Below are 23,168 nucleotides of genomic sequence, written 5' to 3'. Positions count from 1 at the left end.
ACTGTAGTAACCAGACTTGCAGTCGCACCAAGGAATGGCTCTTCCATGATGCTGACTGCACAGTAACTCATGACTACTGTGCAGTAGTGTCGCATCGTGGTTCCTGACGTGATACTATTATGCAGTAGTCATGGGCTACTATGCAGTCAGCATCTCATGTAGACATGGCCTGTGGGTGTTAAAGAAACAACATAAAAGTACTAGACTCATATTGGGCTCCAGTTACTTTGTCCCAACCTTAATCTCAATTCTGTTATTACATTCTGGAAATTATCTGCATTCAATTTTCTGCTAGCCAGCCATGTGTGTGTGCATGTGCGTGTGCATGTTATATTTATAATTCCTGTTCAGTCTTATGTTTCTGTTTCTCTGTGGATGACAGGCAAAATGATATTGACTCCTTGAAATTTGTATAAATTATTAATTTTGACTATGTTCACGACAGATTTTTAATCAGCCAAACATACTATTCACTGCATGGAATAATGAAATGAAATAAATTCACTTGGCCTAAGTTTGTCCCTGGAAAACTCTGAATTGCCCCAATTTTTTACCAGGTACTAAAGTTAAGGGCCACGATTCCTTGAACCTTTCCCTTTCCATGGCTAAGTACAGACAGTCATAAAATAATAGAATCATAGAAAATTAAGTAAAAAAGCCCAAGGTTGCATCAATCTAATCTTTGTTGGTTTCTCTAAACCAGTGGTCTCCAACCTTTTTCAGTAGAAGATCACGTTTGGAATTTAAAAGCAAACCAAGATCTACCCCCTACCCCCAGCAGGTAAGTTTGTTTAGGGGGGAGGGGCGCAGATCAAGGCACAGGGAGAAAAAATGATTTAGGGGCATACTACCCCCCAGCAGGTAAGTCTGCAAAGGAAGGGATGGGGGAGGGGAAAGGGCCGTGAGGGGGGCAGATTGAGGCCCCTGTCTTAGCCTCACTTCCTCCCTCACCACTAAGGCTGGCTGCTCAGCCCCACCCCATCCCCTGACCTACATGGCAAGGAGAGAAGGAGACCCCTGTCCTGGTGTGGAACCAGGATCTGCCCACAGGGGGAAGCCCCATGCTTCAGGAGGTACCCAAAGCCTCAGGAGGTTTCCCTGCCCCAGCCAGACTCCCCACAAATTGGGATCTGCTCAGCACAGCAGGCAGGAGCTGAGAGGGAGAAATGGTGGAGAGAACAAGGCAGTTTCCCCCTCTGTTGAGCCAGGGTCTGGCCAGCAGAGCAGGCAGGAGCAGAGGAGGAACAAACCCAGGGTTTTCTGCTGGCCAGACCTTGGCTTGGCAGAGGAGCAAGCTGCCACGTTCTTCACATCTCTTGTAAAATAGTTTTGGCCCATGTTTCATTTGGCAAATAGAAATCTCAAACAATTTTATATGCTCAGAAAAGCTATAAGACCAAATTTGCTCAGTGTACAGACATACAGTCTTTAACTACTACACATTTATAGAGAGATCTGGAAATAGGAACAATAACCTAAATCTATATATGAAAAAATTATTAAGATTAGACCAATATGTGCTATTTTTATTAGTAAGAAAATTTTAAGAATCAATTATTAGCTGGTTCTTTATGTCTTTAAGTTTTGTGGAGAGTTGGTTTAAATAATTCATGTCACAGGCCGAAGTACTTTACCTCTGTCACTGATTTCCTATTATTATTATTGTTAGTACAGCTACTACTATTTCCTATGGCACTTAACATGCTCTATAATGCTTCCTCTTTGAAAATAATTGAAGAAAAATCAGGTAATTTTAGTTTCATGAAAGAAATAGTTGTAACCTGCAGAAACAGCAACTCAAATTGCAGTTTGTTTTAAACAAAGATCTGAATGGTAGGTAAACTACAGATATTTTTATATACAAATGGTTATAGATACTTCTGAATTTTGAAGAATTAAAAGAGTTTTCACTTCAGTCATTATGTCCTACTGTTTAGATAGTCAATGAAGGTAAGAACAGCCAATATTACTTTAAGCTACAATATTTTAAAAGCATATGGAGAAAAAATCCTGTCCTCACATTTGTGTTCATACAGATTCCATTCACTTCTGTGGCACAAAGAGTGGGCATTTGTGAGCTAAATCTGGCTCACAAGCTTTATTGCAAGCTCACTGCAGGAAATGAAGAGCCCTTCCATGTTAAAAGCAACAGCAGTGGAATTTTTGCAAAGGAATTTCCATGAGCTTTCCCTCAGTGGGATCAGCCAACATCGGAGGGATGGAGTTTTTCCTATACACCTGACCTTGGAAAAGCCACCCGCTAAATCCCCTTACATCCAGGGGGTTGCCCTAATGGCTCGATTCAAGGGTTACCCACATAGAGTGTTTGCTCATTCTGCTAGTAGAGCTTCAAAATAGCCACATTTCTGGGAACTGTACTTTCAAAACAAGTGCCCTCGGGAACTATGCAGAAAAAAGTATTCAGTGTGGCATCTTAGTAAAGTATCTGGGTTATTTCTGTGCAGTGTTAAGAGGGACAAACTGAATACAGTACATGTGTCTTCCCTGCTTCACCATTGTCTCCCTGCCCCTTCCCAAGCACAGACCCTGAGCTAAAGGAAAAAAGGTTTCCTGAGATCCAACAGAGAGAAAGGAAGGTGCCAGTAAAACACATATATGTTCTTCTGCAGTGAGAGAATAATCAATGAACAGGGGGTTTCACCAGGTAGCAGATATGAGGGCCAAAAAGGACAGGTGAATGGCAGGGGCATGATCTGAACCAAGTTTCTTAGTTTTTTCAATAAAAGTCCAGGAGAATTTTCTGAATTTCCCCAAGTGAGCCTGGGCCTTATTCTAAAGAGGTAATTTTGAGTTCTAAAATGTCTCTGTGGAAGAATTCACCATGAAAACTCCCTTCTTTCCTGATTCTTTGCACAAAGTGAAATTGACAAATAAAACTGAGGCTTTCAGTTGATTTCCTGTTGTGTTAAAGTCTTTTTCTTTTCAACTGAAGATTTCCTTTGCTTCCCAGTCATTTATTTACTTTTTGTTACCTTAATAACATAGCAAATAAAAGCATGCATTAAGTTTTTTTAAAGGTGAGCGTGATCTCAGGTTGAGATCCAGGCATAATCCAATTAGCAAAGATAATTGCACTTCAGACTATTCATCGGGAGCCTTCCTCTTATTGTTTAGAATATGTGCCAATTTGGAATTTTTTTCAAGAAAATGTGCAGAGAGGATGGCAGGAGCTGCTCAGGTAAATTGAGCACCAACCTGAACAAGAACACGTTCAAAAAATACAGTTTACTTAGAAGACAAGCAGACAGACAGACAACAACCTCTTTATTTTCTAGCCTCAGTCAAGTAAAGAAGTAGCAATCCTGAAATAAGAACATCATGAATGTGCTTTTCTCCTATTTTTTCTCATTTGTTCCTTGAACTCAACTGAAACCCAAAAAGCCTGGAAATCTTGAAATTTCATGAAATTCTTCCCTTGTGAGATTTTCAACACTCTTCCCCGCAGAAAAGACTTTTGGGTAAGATTTCAGTAAGAATGTAGACCCTTGCAATACTTCTATCCTTGGATCTTTGGAACTGTATGCAGTAGCAAAACTTTGGAGGGGTTTTCTGCAACAAAGCCAGCTAAGACCATTTCATAACACTGCTGGAGTTTTTCAAATGGAAGAGTTTAAAACTGTGACACTCAGTCCTGATTGGATCAGGAACTTCATGAAGAGTCATGGCAAACCAAAGAGCCATAACAACACCCATAGGTAAATTGTGGCCAGTGCACTCCAACTTGAAAGAACAAAATTCAGTATTTGTACCATAATTAATAGCTAGATAGCACATGTTGCATTATTCATGCCTGCAGAAAAGATGTACCCAAAGCATGCAGTGAATAATTGCACTTTGACAACACTTTCTGTAAAGAGCTGTGGCTGATAAAGAGCCACTTGTGGCTTAGGGCCCTGGTCCTAGTATTATGTTTTTAAAAGTTGATTGTCCTTTTCCTAGGCCTAGCGTTAACAGGCATTGGAACTCCAAAGTGCTGTTTTCCTAGATTCTCAATTTCACTGGCAATACAATATTTTTTTTAAAGAAAATATGTTTCTAAAAGAAGGAGGCTCATACCTCCCTCCTCATACCAAATAAAGGTGTCATTCAAACCAACAGAGAGGCAAAACTCTTTTCAGCTTCATCCTCTATGATATTTGATAGACACCTTGCTAGTTTTCAATCTTCAAGTATCTAGTGCATGAGTTTCAGTCAGTGCCCTTTCTTCAAGTCTTCAGAAGAGCTTTCAAGGTCCTGTATTTCATGATCAAGGAAGTCCCTTTCTGTCCTCATTCAAAGGTAAATGTGTTATCACCATGATCCTTGCTTAGTAGAAACTATTCAACCATTTAAGGTTCAATGTGCTATTTTTTTCTTTCCCAGCTCATAGCTTTGAATATTTTTGTTCTATCATAGTTCTAGACAAACCTAGTCTAGGATCACAGCTGCCAAGACTGCAGTTCAATTTAGGAGCCGAGGGAGTGGGAGGGGGAAAAAGGCAACAGAGCCATTTGTATGTTAGCTCTAAGGCCCAATGTAAATGGCTTAGCTTAGTATGTCACAAATCAACATGGCTAGGGATAGAAGTTATACATAAAATTGTTTAAATGATTGGAAACTGGTTTAAACCTGTAACCGAACAGAAGTTCAGTGCACATAAACCACTTTCAAAATGGCCAGAACCAGTTTAAGATATAGCTGGTTGGATCAGACTTAACTGATTTAGGTTAAACTGGTTTATGGAACTTGTGTCTCAGAACCCTTTGCAATTCAAGTTAATTCACAGACCCCTAGCATTCCAGGATGCTTTGCAGCCCTGGGCTATGCTGTCTACTCCAACAGAGCAAGGCTGGCTCCGCCCCCAGCTTTCACAGAGCTGAGGCACTAAAGCCTTGGCTCAAGCCTGTTTCCTGCCTGTCAGGCAGGAAAGCAGAAATAGTCCGCTCAATGTAACCTGTCCTTGAACCCCTGGCTGTGACTTCCGATCTTGCCTTTTATTTGATCCCCAGTCTGGACAGCATTGGCCTATTGCCTTCATTAGAATTTGGATCCACTAAGCCTCAATCAACAACGTTGAACGTGTGATGCCACCCTTACATCCCTCCTCGTTCAAAATCCTGTATCTGCTGCTGCCCACTGAAAAGTGCTGAAAGATTCCCATTGATTTCAATAGTTTTTGTACCAGCTCCCCAGACTTCAGGGTAGTTTTCTGACCTGTTTTTTTAAAGTGAACATGTTACCCAGTGGCAATGCTTGTCATACTATATAATAATTCTGCCCAAATGTATGTTATTCTATAATGCTTGTGGTGCAGTAATTTCTTGTGTAGCAAAGTATATTGTATGCTGTCAATTTAAGGGAAAAGGTTTTTATGAAATAGACTGCAGAAAAGAAGGGAGAGAAAAACAAGCTGTTTTTTCACCTTGTTTTACAAGAATTGTTTTGATGCTACCAGAAGCACCAGAGCATTCATTTATACCAGCAGGAAATGGGACCAGAGGGGCAAATATGCCAGCTGCCCATATGCATCTCCATACTTCACTGAAGTTTGGAAATACTATCTGAATGTCAACCACTTGGCATGTCCTCTCCCTGGGCAACCCTGAACGGATCATGGACAGAGAGAAAAAGCTTCCATCCATATTCAAGTGATTCATCAGGGATGACCACAGCAACATGTGCTGTTAGCAGAACTGCTTATACCTTGCTCCTTCTAGGGAGCAAATCACTCAGGAAGCAATAGGGCTGTACCTATGAGAAAGCAGTCTGCATTGGCTTTAGGCATAAATTCTCATATTTCTACATCCAGAGCAGTATGACTGTTTCCTCTCCCTGCAGAGGACTACATGCAAATGGTACAGTCCAGGACTTCGTGATTTTGTCATCTTTAACATTGATCCCTACTATTTACCAAAGCTCTAAATCCTCTCTTGGTATCAAATATATAAGAAAGGGGAAAGAATAACCTCAGCAGCAAGGACTGCAGTTTCTGATGGAGAAGAAGCCCTATAGAAGGCTTATATCCCCAAGTGAGAGTCACATATTAACTAGCTTATAGTTTAACTGATATAACAGCACTATATATTATGGGAAGAAATTTACTGTAAATCCATATGCCCTTATATCACCCATAAGCTTAGATTTTAGAGCACATCTTTCCTCTGCTCTGTATTTTGCCAGCTCATCCTGTCAGAGAACCTACTATAACAGCAGCAGTAGTGCTACATAAGTGACTAGATATAGAACATGGCCACTGTTAGTACTAAAGGTAGGTTACTCTGCTGTTGAGTTATCCTGGATAACACATGCTTACGAAGGCTAAGTACAGACAGCCAAAAAGCCCAAGGTTCAATCACTTCAATCTTCACAGGTTAGTCTAAACTCCACAGGTTGAAATGATAAACAAGTGACTAGACATTCACTTTTGATTCCAGAAATGCAGCCACTTGCCTGCAGTGGCCCAGGCCAGAAGCCAGGGGGTGGTAGAGCACACCTTCCTGCTCAGCTGGAGCAGATAGTTTGGGCTAAGGCTAGCCCACCCACCCTGTGAGGGAGGGTTTATGGGAGAGATACAAAGCATCTTGGGATGCTGAGGGACAGTGAGTTAATTGGAATCTTGAGGGGATCTGGGACAGAAGTTCAATAAACCAGTTTAAGCTAAATCAGTTCAGCTTGATAGTAAATCCATCTAGATTTAGCTTAACCTGGTTTCGGCCATTTTAAAAGCAGTTTATATGCACTGAGTTTCTGTTGTGTTACAGGCTTGAACTGGTTTCTGCTCACTGGCTGCTTGTACGCTTGACAGGGGTTTAGTTCCCTAAACTGAATTGCAACAATTATAAACCTACTGTTTCAATTTACGGGCTTCCATCACCATTATGGTAAAGGGCCTGATTTTTTTTTCCCCTGCAGAGCCTGCCTGCTTCTCCTGCAGCTGGGGGCAAGGTGCTGGTGGGCTGAGTGGCCCCTGAACTGCATGGGGCCCGCGGCCTTCCCTCCACAGTGGCAGCACCCCCGAGGGCCACCTGGATGGGTTGCTAGCAGGCAGGTACTGCCCATGAAGATGCTACCAGCTCAGGGCCCACTGGCAGATTGCTCCCCAGCCATGGGAGAGGTGTGCAGGCTCCAAAGGAAAAAAAAAAAGGATCAGGCCCCTGTTTACTTTTAATTTCTTTCCACAGCAGAGCCTGCCTGCATGACCTGCCACTGGGCCATGCAGCCCCTGAGCTCCAGGGGGACCCAGTCCTTCCCTCTGTGGTGGCGGCATCCCCTGGGACTGCCTGGAAGGGGTGCTAGCTGTGCAGCTACTGCCCTGGCTCACACACAGCACCTGCCAGTCCCAACTCTTTCTGGAGCCCACATGTTTTCTGCTCCCTGCACTAGCTTGGGGAAGAGTTGGATCTGGCGTGTGCTGCCTGCAAGCTGGGGCAGTACCCATGCAGCTAACACGCCACCAAGGAGGCCTCAGGAGGGGTGCCGCCACTGCAGAGGGAAGAAACGGGCTCCACCTGTAGCTCAGGGGCTGTGTAGCCCGGCAGCAGCTCACACGAGCAGGCTCCACTGAGGAAAAAAAAAAGTGGCAAGGGGCCTGATCCTTTTTTTTTTCTGCCAAGCCTACCCGCCTCTCCCGCAGCCAGGGAGTGAGTTACTAGTGGGCCCTGAGCTGTGGCAGGGCCCTAGACCTTCCCTCCATGGCAGTGGTGCCCTCTGTGGATACCTGGATGGGTGGCTCGCAGGCAGGTGCTGCCCCAACTCGCAGGCAGCACTCAGCCTGATCCAACTGTTTCCTGAGCCTGAACTGGTGCAGCACACATCCACTAGCAGCCCACCCGGGCAGCCCCAGGGCATGCTGCCACTGTGGAAGGAAGGACTGGGGCCCTCTGCAGCTCAGGGACCACTTGGACCACTGGCAGCTCACTCCCGGCCAACTTCCATTAAAAAAATAAATAAATGGATCCTCTCCCCAGGCACTTCTGCCTTCAGCCTGCTTCTCCAACAGTGGGCGAGCTGTCCAAGGCTGCAATGTGACAAATAGCTTCATTGCAAACTAAACTACATGTGAATGTAGTTTAGCTTGCAATGTAGCTAACTCATTTAAATTGTAACTCCCCTGCATGTGTACAGTGTGATGCAGTTAAACTGCAAAAATGGCCAATTTTTGTCATGTGTACAAGCTCCCACTTATAATCAGCCTATGGGTAATTTCTGTCCTCAGCCAAAGAATCGTGCCCTTGAATAACATATAGAACTCCCACTGACATAAATAGAAGTGTGCATGGATCAAGGGAGACTATGGCATGGTTATGGAGTCAAGTTTAGCTTGAACATTTTATTTTGTATATTAAGCATCTACAAGTTTAGAAACTAAAAAATAAATATAGGTTAAAAACTTAAGGGGCTTAGAAGGATTATGTTGCCACATAAGTAGGGACCCACTGAATTCATGGCCATAGTGGGGTGTGCTGCGGCTTCTTTAATCTTGCAGGTTTTCCCGTGGCTCCTGTCCCACCCCCTGCTGATTGCGGCTCACCCCTGATCAGCAGGGAGGTGAAAACTGAGGTTTTAAATATGGTGCCATTTTTGCCTCCTGCCACTGATTGGCTTGAGGGGCCCCAGACGGCCCTACTGTTTGCTGCTGACTGGTGGGAAGGCAAAAACAGCACCATGTTTAAAACCACAGTTTTACCTTCCCTGCTGAACATGAGGGAGTGGCGGGGTCCTCTGCTAATCACCTGGGGGGAGGAGGGGCAGAGGGCGAGGTGCATGTGGGAAAACGTGCAAGATTAAAGGAGCGACCACGCACCCTAGTTCCACTGTGAATTCAGTAGGTCCCTACACATAAGGATTATTTCAAATATTGATAAAAGTGGAAGAAACTAATCAGCTCCTAAGTGCCAAAGATCTACAGTTAATTTTTTTTTAATAATACCAGAGGGGGAAGAAAAAGATAAAAGTTATATGATCTATAACCAAAATCATTTTCTTATAAGGGATCTTTAGTTTTCCCTTATCCATATTTTCAGTAAAAACTCAGTGACTCCAGATCACCTTCAAATACTCTGTTGAAGTCAGTGACATTACACCCATGGGAATTTAAGACAAGACCAGAATCAGCCTAACCTGTTTTGTGTTACTGATGGTGGCTGGCTTGCAGGCTTGGAATATAGGATTTTACAATTCAGCTCTACAAGTTTGCTCCAGTTTGATGTGCAGTTTGAACCTAGTAGACAACCTGATTAAAAATAACAGTCTGTCTCCTGTTGAAAGTTATCCAGGTGCCAGGGGCTAGGCCCTGAGTAATGCTTTCTTTTGAAGCTATTGTTATCAAACTTCTTATACAATTCGTTTTTGTATTTCCCTTGTTTTCAAAAGCAGTGTTGAAAACTAAATGAAGTTAACATAGAAAACCACTGTAATTAAGTAGTTAAGAGCATGACCCATACCAACAAAAAAAAGGAAAACGGTTTGCTATTTATTTGGCATGGGTTAGTATCAGTATTACAGGCATATCTGAATAATGTGTGCACCACTGCCTAGACCTCTGCCACCCAAATGAAGGATGGACTTTAGTGCATGCCCCAGGAAACTTCAAATAAATGTTTCAAACAGCCTTTGGGTACACATATTGAGCAAGGGTTTTGCATGAACAGTCTACAAGGCAAGTTTGCATGAATAGTCTACGCTATTATGAAGATCTACCTTTTCTTTCATACACATTTGTTTTGTTGGGAGGATCATAGAGCAGTGTCCTGAATCTGTTGCAATCTGTTCTGATCATCCCCACATAAAGACCAGGGGCCTAATTAATTGATAATGGAGACGAATCCTTCTGACTTGGGTGGCGTTGCTCCAGCTTATGTAATAAAGAATTGCTCAATGGTGAATTCAACAAGGGTTTTAACACAGATCCTTGAGGGGCTTATCATAGAGTTGGTTCCATCAATACGGGCAAGATGAGGGCACAGATAGATAACTCACTATCTAAATGAGTGATGCTAGATGGTCATAAATGAAGGCTGGGAACATCTTGTACTAAGTTATGCAAAGTTATGGATAATGGTTTTCTTTACAAGGTTGGGCAGCTAATCCTGACCTTATATTTCTATAACAGCTCTCATGAGTTTTTAGGATTAAGTAGATTTTGTTCCTTTGCTTTTGACGTGAAATGCTTCTAAGTGACCTGCCTTTATTTAGGGTGCATGAGAGCATTAGTACTGATTTGCATGCAGTGTTTGCAATACCCAGGCAACGCACAATAACAGTTCTGCAGCTAGAGCGGGGTAGTTTCACAGCTATGAGTGACAGAGGAATTTCCACCACTGAATATAATGGGATTCCTGGTTTATTTAGGCAGATAAGGTTATTTGGGTAAATCTGATATCTTTTATTATTGAGACCAACTCAGATAGTTGGAAAAATTCTTCTTTGCAAGCTTTCGGCTGCTATGCCTCTGGCTTCTTTACTATTCATTTAATCCAGGAAGAGCACAGATCAACTGCAGATGCTTCCTCAGCCAGACAAAAGGTATTTGTACCCAAAAGCTTGCAAAGAAGAATTTTTCCAACTATCTGAGTTGCTCTAATAAAAAATATCAGATTTACCCAAAGAACCTTGTCTGCTTGTGTGCTTAGACCAACACGGCTACAACCTATACGCCTGAAACATGGTTTGTTTAGCAAACTTTGTCAGCCTGTTCAAACCACTCTGACAAGTCAGATCTCCTTTACCTAATCAGAACTGCTTTGGTCATAACCAGCTTGACTACTTCACAATTTCTGGCTCCCTCCACATCCTCTTTCTTACCTTACATAGTCTGTCAGCAACCTTTTCCTCTGTGTGTTAGTCTCCTCTCCCTGTGGAGTCAGCTGGCCTGTTCTTGGGCACCCCATTCCCTCCCAGGGTCAGTCATCAGTTCTTCTCCTGTGTATTCTGCTCCAAGCATGACCACGCTCAGTGCCTCATTTCTACATTGGCAACTTTGCAACATCTTGTGGCCTGATACAGAGATAGTCTGTCCTATGTGGAAACTTTTGTAGCTTCCAGCCCTGCTGTGGAGGGGTCATTTAAGGACAAAATATAGCCTAATTGTGAGTTTCTTTGCTATAGGCAGTTTATTGTATTTTTAACATTACTTAAGCCTCAATTTCCATGTGTTAATGTTACTATGGTTATACTGACCTCTAGGGGTTTGCTTTCCATCACAGAGAGTCTTTATCTTCTCCTTTAACTCTAGCGATGGCAGCTTCCTGCTTAGCTTGTGCCAAATCAGTCTGCAGCCTTTCCACTTTGCTACCATATTTCCGTTTCTTTAAAAATCAACAAAACTGTGACATTTAAACAGAAACCTTGGGAATGAAAAATGCACTCTTCACATTGTATACATATTCACACTGCTTTGTAAAAGGCACAAACTCAGATGCAAGGGCACCTCCATCAGCTGATAAAGATTCTGGGTAAACTATGCAGACTCCTTGAGGTCTGTATGTTCTAAGAGGGTAGAGGAAAAATACAGCAAGAACTATACTGTGTTTGAATCTTGACAGTCGGGGTCAAATTCTTCTCTCTTCATTTAGGTGCTAGAACTTATCCCACTGAAGTCAGCTATATCCCCTAAACTGTCTTTCAATTTTTTTCCTTTCCAAAACTGGCACTAGACAAATCATTTTCAGGAAAAAGACTGTCACTATTTTTTTTCCTATTAGGAACTCACATTTTTTCAGAGAGATACAAACTTGGCATAAAGATGGCTTGCATACTAAAGTCTGGCATATGTTGACTATTATATTATTCTGGTTTTTTTAAATGATGCAAATGCTAAAAATGCTTTTTTGTCACATAATTATCAAATCAATTTTTTTATAGAAAAGTTCAAAACTATACTTAAATAACCTCAAATCTTGACCGGGAACCTCTGGTATATTGGAAATCAGATTTAATCTAACAACTCTAGTGATCCTGCTCAACAAATGAATTTGGCAAAAACTTCTTGAAGATTTCCAGCACATGGCTTTGGATTACTAGCAACTATACTGGCAATAAACTATGAGATCTTGTTAAAAAAGCAAATAAACTCCCCGGCCTAGTTATACTAACACAGCCCTCAGGATTTGACTCTCTATATGTCAAGAAATATAGAAGTGAAGGTGACTCATACTATCTTAGCTCTTTTACTTGCATCTGCATTGTGATGGAGTCTTTAAATTCATGGTTGTATGCTATTTCCCAATTATGATCTCACATAATTTTTTCCTACAACTTTGGACAGCTATGCAACATCTCTTCTAGTCTGTGTGGCCAAGATAGACAAATGGAAACTATTAAGGTCATTTAAGGTAATTTATATCCAATGTTCACCTTACAATAGGTCATGACACAGGGAAAAATGGTATGATTACAAAGTGAGCATAGAATTACAATCCAGGTATTAAGCCTGGCAAAATGCAACTACAAAGCCTCATCTTTTGGTCAAATCAAAATTGATTTCAACAAAACTCTGGAAGGCATGACAATGCATGATATTTCTTGGTGAAATTTGTATTCTCTGTCCTTGGCTTTTGCAACAGCTCAGACTTCTTCCAACAGATCCAGTTTTTCTTTTTTTTTTTTAAGAATTCAAAAAGCACATTAAATTTTTTAAATGAGAACAGAAATAAAAACAATGGTTGTTCTATCTGCCCCAAAAGCTTATCTTCAATCAAAAAGGTGAAACTTTGAAAGTTACAGTTTGAAAGCTAAGGTTATTATAATGGAAAGACTTAGATAAGATAAACTATAGTGGTTGCTACTGCCCTAACCACAATCGGAACAAAACAGTCCTTCAGGGTCAAAAACATACTGTCTAACTTTGGAAAATTGTACTGGCTTCGTGCCCTAAAAATTAAACTATTCTCATTACTGCCTTTACAATCGCATCTGGAATTACCAGATAATCAGGAAATCCGCAGGTGGGGAATGGGAAATCCTATATTCGCAATCTGATTTGACAGGGAATTCCTCTGTGGAAAATACAAGAAATGGCTTTCATAGATATATACAATGAAAAAATTGATAACAGATTTAAAATGAACAATGTTGAATTGTATCTACCCTTTTTCCTCTTTGGTCCCATTAAAGAAAGGGCAGAAACAAAGCAAACAGATGAATCCTTAGACTGTCTGTTAAACTGAATTTACTAAGGAAGTATTAAGAAATTGTTAACCATTTTATGCACTCTTGGGTCTTGCATGTAAGGCAGCCCAAGGAAATATCATCCAAGAATGTTAAATCTAGAGAGGAATTTACAACAGTTCTTTTATATCCCCTCATTATAATACTTAACAACATTGTTAAACTCCCCTCACTCAAGGTCCCTCGCCACGTTTACCTCTCACTTTGTTCATTAAAGTACCTTGTCATCTCCTTTAAGGCTCTGTAAATTCTTCTGGTCTGAACCGAAGCCTTTGTTTCTCTTGGAACCTGAATTTTGTGCCTTATTCCACCAGGAGTTCCCTATTTTGGAGCAGTGCCCGTTTCCCATGTACCAAATAGCCTCCATCTCCCATTCATATGATTCCTCAATAATCCCTTCTTTTATTTAGCCATCCATGCTTAATAGACTTTGATTTCATGTATGGCCAACCTTGTATCTCTCCTTTAATTGTTTGTGTTGTATTTGCCATCTTTAGGTCCCAACTCCGCACACACTTACAAATGTGCTTAAGGTTGGGTCAGATGAGTAGACCCATTGACTTAAAATGGAACTTAGTAACATTTTTGGTAAACCAAGTAATAAATGGCACTCATGTCTAGGGATTCACTGTACCTAAGAAAATCCACTATAAAAATCCCCCAAGAAAGCACCTAAGAGATCAAAAGAAAAGGAAGCATCTAATATCCCAGATCTCACTGTGATACTATCAAGCTAAACTCCATACAGCAAAGCATGTGCTTAGACATTCTTAATCACACATTTCTTCAAGGGAGAAAAAGAAAAAAACATATGGAAATCACCTCATGATGTGGAAAATTCTGCCAAGATCTGATGACTTGCGAAGTTTCTTTCCCAAATCATCTGTGAGAAGGGTGGCATTTGCCTGAAGAGTATGGGCTGCTGGTCCATCTTCTGTTCCCAGGGAGGATGGGGTGGGGATGACGGGGACCTGGGTGAATCTGCAGAAAGCCAAGACCATTCACTCAGAGCTCATGAGTATTTGTGCCAGTTCTGAGAGTTTCTGTCTAGCTCCTTACTAGTCTGGCTCCAATGGAGTCATGATAACCTGCTTTCTGGAAGCAATCTGGAGGACTACTTGCCTCATTACAAGGGGTATATTTTAGCTCAGAAAGGGCTAAAAAAAGAGGTAATACCATCTCTCTCTCTGTCTCACACTGCACATCTCAGTGCACGGAGCCCACCACGGGGTCCCAGAAAAGGGAAAACTCTGCCATGAAGCAACTACTCTTCCACATGAAACTGGAGAGATGTGTATGGCATCAGTTTGAAAGGACCTTCACTTCTTGTTTGTTCTACAGCCAACAGCACAGACAAAAGTCAAGAATAGGGACTCAAGAGTGCTCACAGAGTGCTTATCAGAGTACTTACAGCACCAAGTCCTACATAAAATAAGAAGGCTCATCAAACCTCTGAGAGTAGAACACACCAGAAATGCCGCATGCTTAAAATTCACTTGCTCCTTTGTTGGGGTTTTTTTTAACGCTGTCTGTAAACACAAGAGGAATTTAGCCAGTAGCTCTAAACATATCTTGTTGCTAGGTACTGCCTAAAATGAAGTCTCAGAGCTGCCTTAGCGCAATTAGAGTTTGCAGTGCACAGGCACAGCTTAATGAGCAGCTGGAAAGCTGCTCCCTAGCACAGATTGCTGCCGGAGGTGCTATATGAAGCAATTGTGTAGTTTCCCAGCTCCGCCTTTAAGAGCGAGGGTTACAATGTGGCAAAAAATAAAAGGCAAACTTCAGGGAATGTTAGGATGAAAGAAATAAAAACTCTCAATTATATGTTGTACCAATAGTAAAAAAATAAAGAACTCTGCACACCAAGCTCATACACTGTGTCTGGCTAAGTTTTGTTTTCAGAAGCACAATTTCTAAGTAAACTGCATTCTTACATTATATGGCTCTTTCCATCCCAGCATGTTTGCAGTCTGTGTATAATGATTGCAATGATTGCTTAATCTAACCAGTGATTGGTTAAGAGCCCGTCTCTGTGCAAAGCTCGGCACTTTCAAGGCAGTGGAAGCTGTGGGTATTACGCATCTCCCAAGAGCACTCGATGCTACAGTTGGCCAAAATGGACATTTCCCAGGTCCCAAGAAAGTTCAGGTTCTTTTAAAATTTGGTTTTATGATGAAACTCCTTGTAAATCAGAAATTTAAAAAAAAAACCCTTTCAGAACTGAAACCTGGTGCTTCCTACATGAAATATGCTCCCTGAAACCAACACCTGCTGAGTGACACCAATTACCCATCTCAGTCAGTGGCTACCAGACAGAAGGAATAAACCCCAAGGGCCACTAGACACATACCCTTAGAATGCACCAAAAATAGATATTGTGATAAAAATCTATACCTTCACAGTTATTGTAAACACACTACCACTTGTACCAGGGTGAAATACAACTTACTCCATAGAAATACTGAAAACGGGTTGCTGCTGTCATTTCATTTACATTGTTGTACTGTCCAATGGCTCTTCTGTTCACAGGAGACTAAATTAATCCCTGGGGTAACTTTGGATTCCAATGGAGTTAAAAAATGAAAGAGTATGGGCCAGGAAATTCCATATTTGCATGCCCATTACTACCTTAGGCTGTGATTTTTTTTTTTAATTTAATTTGTATCCAAGGCCAAATTAGCCAAAACTAATTCCAAATCCAAGAGTCCAGAACCATAAGAGGCCCTACTACTGGAAAACAGCCTCCACCCACTCCTGGGCTTCAGATGTTTCCAAAATATTTGGTGGGCATCCTACTTGCAGGCCCAAGCCTGGAGGCTTGGGGTTCAGATGCCCCCAAGTTTTGCTTGCCCTTAGCCATAAGGCCCTTGGAGCAAGCAAGGGAGGAGACTAGTGATCTTCCAAGTTAAGGGGAGTTCACTGTACAACAGGTAATACCAGTAACTAGGAGTGGGCCACCAGGGCATCAGCCCCTGTACCCACTTCAGATGTGGTGCAAGAATGACTGCTGCTGCTGCTAATGTATCCAGGCCAGCTCCTGCAGGCATCCTTGCCACGTAGGACACAGATCCTGGTTGTTCCTCCTTTGAGTAATTAAATCCTAATCAGAAGTGCCATCTCTCTTCTATTCAATAATGCAGGGGTTAGGACACTCACCCAGGATGTTGGAAATACATGTCTAATTCTTTCCTAAACCTGGCAGGATATGAACACACATATTATTCTTCCTATGGGAATGCCTTAATCCATCTTCTAGGCACCATGGACTGCACACCACAGGGTCACTCTGCACCTGCCCCACCTCTTGCCCCATGGAAAACTGGGCTGCCCCCACTCCGCCATATGTATGCAACCCAGCTCCTTTCTCAGCTGTGCATGCAGCCTGACCCTCCTTCCCTTACTGTGTGGGCAGCTGGACTCCTCTTCCCTGCTGTAAGCAGAGTACTAGAAGCCCCTCCCTGAATGCCCTCCTGCCACATCACCTCACCATCGGGAAAAGGGGCAGGAAGCAGACGCTGGAGTAGAGAGGGAGAGCCCAGAGACACCAGCTGCTGTAACAGCAAGAGCAATGGGGAGAATGGTGGGTGGGTGGGAGCCCCCATGTGACCCAGGGGCCATAAGTGAGACAGCCCTGCTTTAATCAACAAACTACAGAATATTCTGGTGAAGGGAGAGATGTTTCTCTCTTTTTCCTGTTGTCAGTATTACACTTAGTATAAATAACTAAACAGCCACTGGAGCAGAGACTGGATCCCAGGAGTCCTACTTGCCAGGGGAGATAAGAGAAAGGAGGGAATCAAACCACATCCTGAATGAATGCCCTCACTCCTCAGCTGTGGAGTATAATAAGATTCATCCTTTTCTTTTCTTTTACTTTCTCTAAATGCCTGACAGGATATGAACCCAAATATAAAAAAGCAAGGATTTGAAGACAAACATCTTAGAATTCACCAGGCACATTCTTTTTTGGTTCTGCAATTAGGGGGTCAATTACGTATGCAACGTTCCCAAATGGAAAACTAAATGCCAACACTATATTTTCAGATGTCTTGATGATTGGTTTCCAAAGCAATCCAAAACATGCGTCTTTCACATACCATCATATAATATATCAAAGCAGTCTGATCACGAGCAATAAATGGAGTCATAAACTGCTTTTATTCACCTCATCTTACGCAATTCACCTTTATAACTTCCTGCCAAATGTATTTAACCTTTGATTTCACCACCGGAATATTCTTTGCAATTGTAGCCAAAATCAACAACCCAAGTACAACAAAATCCTTTCCCATACCAGCTTACATTTCACTCATTGAAAAACACTCTCCTTTTATTTGTCCTGAATCTTTCCCCCGTTCCTCTTACTTACCATGATAGCAGATAGATGTTAAAATATAGCATGCTCTACAAATATATTTATCTTGATTTTTATTGTATTACAATTATTATTATAATATTATCTGCACTAGTATAATCCCTTCCCCAGTAATAAAATGTTTGGTTTGGGTTGTAGTTAAAGTACCTTTATTTTTTTAATTAGGTTTTTCATGCTTTTCCATGAGTCAAGCTTTTAACTCCATCTATTCACATGCTGGAGGAATGGGAACTATAAACTTATTCTTAGGTCCAAAAAGCTGAAGCCTTAACTAAAATTCTTATTATGTCTCTTATTCTCTTTGTGAAGTAGCTACTAAGAGACACCACCACCACCACATACATTCAAATCCAGAAGCCATTATCTGAAAAGTCGCCATGTTCATGGGGCACTGTCAATACTAAATACTGTTTCCAGCACAGAAAATAAGAAAAATAACACCTAAAATCAATCCCTAGCCTCTCTTGGCCTAAACACAGCCTCTGAGAGGCAAGTTTTACTTTTCCCCATTGCTGCAGACAAAGTGAGCTTGTGGACCAGGACAAACTTTTACATGGAATTGGGTCATTTAAAAAATGTGAGAATGGAATGTGAAAATACAATTTAATTTTTTTTTCTCTACCTCAGTTGTATACACTGATGGCCAAACAATGAATCCAGTTTATTAGATACTGAATGAATCAAATTCTTGTTGATGCTTTTGTGCTGCATTAGCATCAGATCAGTACAGAGTTATTAACAGGCTAATTGTAAAGGGTGTGCATATAAGAAATAATGAAAAGTTCTTTCTTTTTCCAAGCTACAAAATGAATGACTATTAAATTATTTTGTTCTGCTATCAGTGAAAGAATCTTTGTTGGCTTCTTTTGTTCCTCTTGCTTCCAAGAGGTTTTTCTGTGATGCGCAGATCTCATAGAAAAGTACATGAACATTTCAATAGGACTCGTAAAATTTCTGGGGGAGTAAAGGAATTATATTTTCATTTACTTCCTGCCTCTCTTCTGTCTTCCTCCCTAATTTGTTTTCACAATAGTACTGCTTAGAAGGATGTGATGCCTCCATAATAGAACGGGGAGCTCTCCAGCTTGGAGGCCCAAAAATGCACAACTGAACACAGAGCCTGTGTTTTGAAAAGAAATAAAGAGACAAGTGCTGGAGGCAAAAGAGAAAGAAAGATGTTCTGATGCTGCTAGATAATTTTCATTATGAACATTTAACTAAAAGGGCAGGGATTAAGTACAGGGTTTCTTAAATAACGTAGCTTTTATATAAATGTACCAGAAGGAAAAAAAGAACACTGCTATAAAATAAAAAAACAGGTAGAAAAGTATCACATTTTAAACAATCACTAAAACCAGTTTACTGAGTTGATTCAAATTTGACCTTTTTTCTCATTCAGTATTATAATGCATGCTAGTTTTGACATTTATAACTTCGTCCATTTTTTTCAAGTTGCGAGGGCAAACTTTTCAGGTGGAAAGTGTGTATCATTTCCATGAACACATAACAACTAGCCAAACATTTTTTTTCTGAAACTACAATGGGTATGGCCTGGGAATTCTAATACAAGTGTTGTTTTAACTGTTACATGCTAGCTTAGACCTAACAAGGTAAAATCCAATATAGATACACATTTTTTCAGAACATTTTTTAAATGTTAATTACAGCATGTCTGGATTTAACGTTCACATGTAGCATTAGTTCAAAAGACTAGAAAGGAGATGTAACTGTTTTCTAATGATCTACTGTCATTCTGCTGTGTGAGTGAAATACAGAAAATAGGCCGCAAAAACAGCAAAAAAGAAAATCTGTTTTTAAAATTATTGCCAATAATCCCAAGTGGCACACTTAAGAGTATTTTTAGGCCATTTTAACCTGATGGTTATGCTATGTTAATGCATCAACGAGGAACAACTTCAACGTGTACACTATGCTGTGAACCCACAGTCCTGTGGGCTATATCCTGCTTGTCTTATTCCTGTTAGAAGCCCTTTGATTTCAGTTAGCTTACTTTTAAGTGGTGAAAGCAAGCTTTAGTTCCAATGTTGAAGCAAACCGTGAGTGGTTTTTTGCTCACGTAGTTTGTATAGTGTATATTAATGAATATTGAATTAGGTAAATATTTGGCACTAGAGGAAATATTTCAATAAGGCTCAAAATAACTAAAATCTTTTGTGGATGTCCTTACTTGACTCTTTCCAAATACAATGTCCCAATTACAGGCACTCCGAAGGAATGCCTACCATGAATGCAGGGGCCTCTGGAGAACAGAGAAGAGGTAGTATTGTTGTTTTACTCGAAGGAGTGTAAGATGGTAACAACATGCCTGGCAAATCTTGAAGTCTTATTTCTATTTCCCATCATTATTCTGTATTTTGTGGCCCCTGCTGACTCAGTCAGCCGCCAGCACCACTGCTGGCACCACGTCGTACAAAACAACAAAGAAAACAAATACACTGGAGCGCTGGCTTGGCTGTGGACTGACTGACACATTGAATACACAAAGAACAGCAATGCTGTCTGCACCCTGCAAATAGAAAAAAGATCTGTCTTACCGAAGCATGACAATTCTCTCTCTCTCTCTCTCTCTCTCTCTCTCTCTCTCTCTCACACACACACACACACACACACACACACACACTTTTTCATTTAAAGTGAATGACCAAGGAAAGAAAAGCTGACTATATCTTTTCCTTAACCTACATGATGAGTCTAAAATCCCCTCCTAAAACAGAGGGAGTTCTGTTTTTTCCTCAGAATTGCATGATCAAGTAATGATTTCATTTCTAATATATGCAGATAGCAAATGCTTTTGGGGAGAGGCCAGACACAACAGTGATGACAGCGATGTAAGAACCTATGCAAATATCTTTGTGTCCAGCACCCACCACAATGGGGCTCTGAAATATGACTGCAGCCTCTAGGCATTCCCACAATGCAAATAATAAACAGCCATGTGAGTGTTTGCTGGGAGGTCTTCTGGTGAGCTGCAGAACTAGCACAAAGGAAGGATACCACACCAGGGCGAGATTATGAACAACAGCTTTCCCAACTGAGGAAGCCTCAAGGACGTGGAGTCTTAAGGAAAATCTATAACTTTTAATCAATTTAACTCAGTAAGCTACCCAAAAGAGTTGATTTTTTTCCCAGGGCGATATGACCCTAATGCAGTCTTCCCCACCTACACATTTACCTCTCAGGTTATAAAAAGCTGATCTGCAGGCCTCTAGGTCCTAGGTAGAATCATCTGTAATAAGCACTCAGGAAGCAGATCTGCCATGAGAGAAAGCACAGCATGTTTTATTAATTGCATGAGTAATCAGCTAAATGCATACATTTCTGAAGAAACCTAGTTCACACAGGTCATGTTCAGAGGCTTGGCAGGTATTCTAGCAGGCGCTCCCTTTGAAGTAACACAATACCTACTCTTATGACAGACCCTCTGTACTGGGTGAATTTCAGCGTGTGAGATATTAACTCTGCCTTCTCAATAATGATGAGAAACCTGCAGCTCCAGTATCAGTCTTATGTGATGTCACTCTAGTTCTCTGTCACTCCAGCAAAGACAAGGAAGATGTAATATTTCTGAAGCGAATAATACCTTTAAAATGCAATGGAACTGAAGCCATTCTTGTACACCATAAAGAAGAAATAATGCCTTTTTCTAGAGGTGCACTGATACATTGGCCTGATATTGGATCAGCACTGATATAAAGAAAATTGACGATATCAGAAATCAGCCTGAAGTGGCCAATAATTCGGCCAATAAATGTCCGTGCATGCATGCAGTCACAGCACAGCATGCAGGCAGTGAGGAGCACAGCCCAGTAGCTTGGAGAGCTACATGCAGCTGGTAAGTCTGTTGTTGTGGAAGGGGAAGGGAAGGGAAGGGACATGGGGGGGCAGATCATTGCCCCCCACTGTGAGAGAAGGACTGGGGCTGGAGTAAGTGCTGCCCAGATGGGGCAGGGAAGGTGCAGGATGGAGCCATGGCTCATCCAGGGGACACAGGGGCATGGGGGGGGCAGCTCCCACTGCTGCAGGCCACTCATCTGGAAGGACATGGTGGGGTTGGTGTGTGCCCCCAGATCTGTATGGGGCAGGCTGGGCGTGCTGCAGCTGGGGGCTGCAGCTGGGGGCCATGCTGTGCTGTGCTTGGGGCAGGTGGTGGCAGTGCTGGGAGGGCGGGCACAGAGGTCCTATGGCAAAATTTGGGATGGCTGCAGCTCGTTCCCATAGGCCCCCTCCCAGCATCACTGCCACCTGCCTGAGTGCAGCACAGTGCATCCCCTGGCCCCAGCCCACAGCTGCAGCCTGCTTGGTCAACCCTACCCACACAGATGTCGGGGAACATGCCCCACTCCGTGTCCTCCTGGACGAGCAGTGGGAGCTGCCCTCCCCGACCCTGCAACCCCTGGACAAGCCAAGGCTCCATCCCACGCCCACCCTGCCATGGCTGAGCAGCGCCTACCCCAGTCCCACTCCCTCCCTCACCATGGAGGTGTTGATCTGCCCCACGCCCATGCACCTTCCCTCCCTGCTCCCCTTTAACCACAATAGATTTACCAACTGCATGCAGCTATATCGGAAATTGAATGGGTATCGGCCAATATGCCTTCTTAAAAATCACCTATTGGTATTGGCCACCAAAATCTCTATCAGTGCACCTCTAACTTTTTCTCCTGTGAAGTTCATCTTTATTTGTATTTTCAAGTGAAAGACAGAAGTGTGTATGTTAACATGAGCATACACATTGTGGGTGACTATAAAATCCAAATAGGTCTCTGAAATCTTAGGTATGACAATGTCTTAAAAAATCCTTGCTGTATTAATACAAACTGGTTTGATCTATGAGATTCAATATGTACATATTTTTAAATAGATCCATATCTCATGGAAGTCATGGACTACATTTGGGTACTTTATTGAACAAGGGCCTAAATCACAGAGCTATTTCAGTTCTGGCCATTTGAAAGAGTGCTTCCTTCATCATGGAATACCCTGGTAGTGGTGATCATTTAGACTAGTGACAGAAGTTACACAGAAATCAATTTAAGTGATCAGAAACTGGTTTAAACCTGTAATGGAATAGAAGTTCAGTGCACATAAACCAGTTTCAACATGGCTGAAACTGATTTAAGATAAATCTGGTTGAATGTAGTAGTATCAGATTTAACTGATTTAGGTCAAACTGGTTTATGAAACTTCTGTCCCAGACCCCTTCCTAGTTCAAGTTAAATTAGAGTTGCCCAGCATCCCAACATGCTTTGCAACTGTGAACTGGACTGTGCTATGTGCTCCAGAGAGCAGTGCTGGCCCTGTACCTCTGCTCCCTAGCTGGAGCAGTGAGGGCTGGCTTACTGGCCTCATTGGCTGGCTCACTGCCCCCTCCCCAAAGCAAAACCTGGCTGGGGTCTAGGATCAGGGAAGGGAGCCATTAAACTTCCCTTTCCCTGAGTACAGAGCTGTCCTGCCCTGCTAAAACTTACTGCTGGCTGTGACTGTAGACTACAAATCCCAGAGGCACCTGGAAGCAGAAAGAGGAAGTGATGAAGAAACCTGCATCAGAGTCCTGCTGAAGTGATTGTGGACTGAAAATCCTAGAGACCTCAAAGGCAGCAGGAAG

The 23,168-nt window shown here is 42.0% G+C and overlaps 1 long non-coding RNA gene across 1 annotated transcript in view; it reads right to left on the bottom strand.

The window, feature by feature from the left end:
- The window catches only part of LOC149868393 (uncharacterized), a 132,073-nt gene extending 117,937 nt beyond the window's left edge, over positions 1 to 14,136 (bottom strand). Inside the window, exons 1-2 of the long non-coding RNA XR_016440986.1 lie at positions 13,990 to 14,136; positions 11,179 to 11,306 (exon numbers count right to left, since the gene is read on the bottom strand). This is a non-coding gene — a long non-coding RNA (uncharacterized LOC149868393). The remainder of the gene's footprint in view (positions 1 to 11,178; positions 11,307 to 13,989) is intronic.
- Between the last annotated feature and the right edge of the window lie 9,032 nt (positions 14,137 to 23,168).

This window comes from Crocodylus siamensis, chromosome 3, assembly GCF_052110815.1.
Source record: "Crocodylus siamensis isolate JL-2025a chromosome 3, ASM5211081v1, whole genome shotgun sequence".
NCBI classification, from domain to species: Eukaryota; Metazoa; Chordata; order Crocodylia; family Crocodylidae; genus Crocodylus; species Crocodylus siamensis.
The sequence above is the reverse complement of the archived record's forward strand: the minus strand, read 5'-3'. Positions and strand labels throughout refer to the sequence as shown.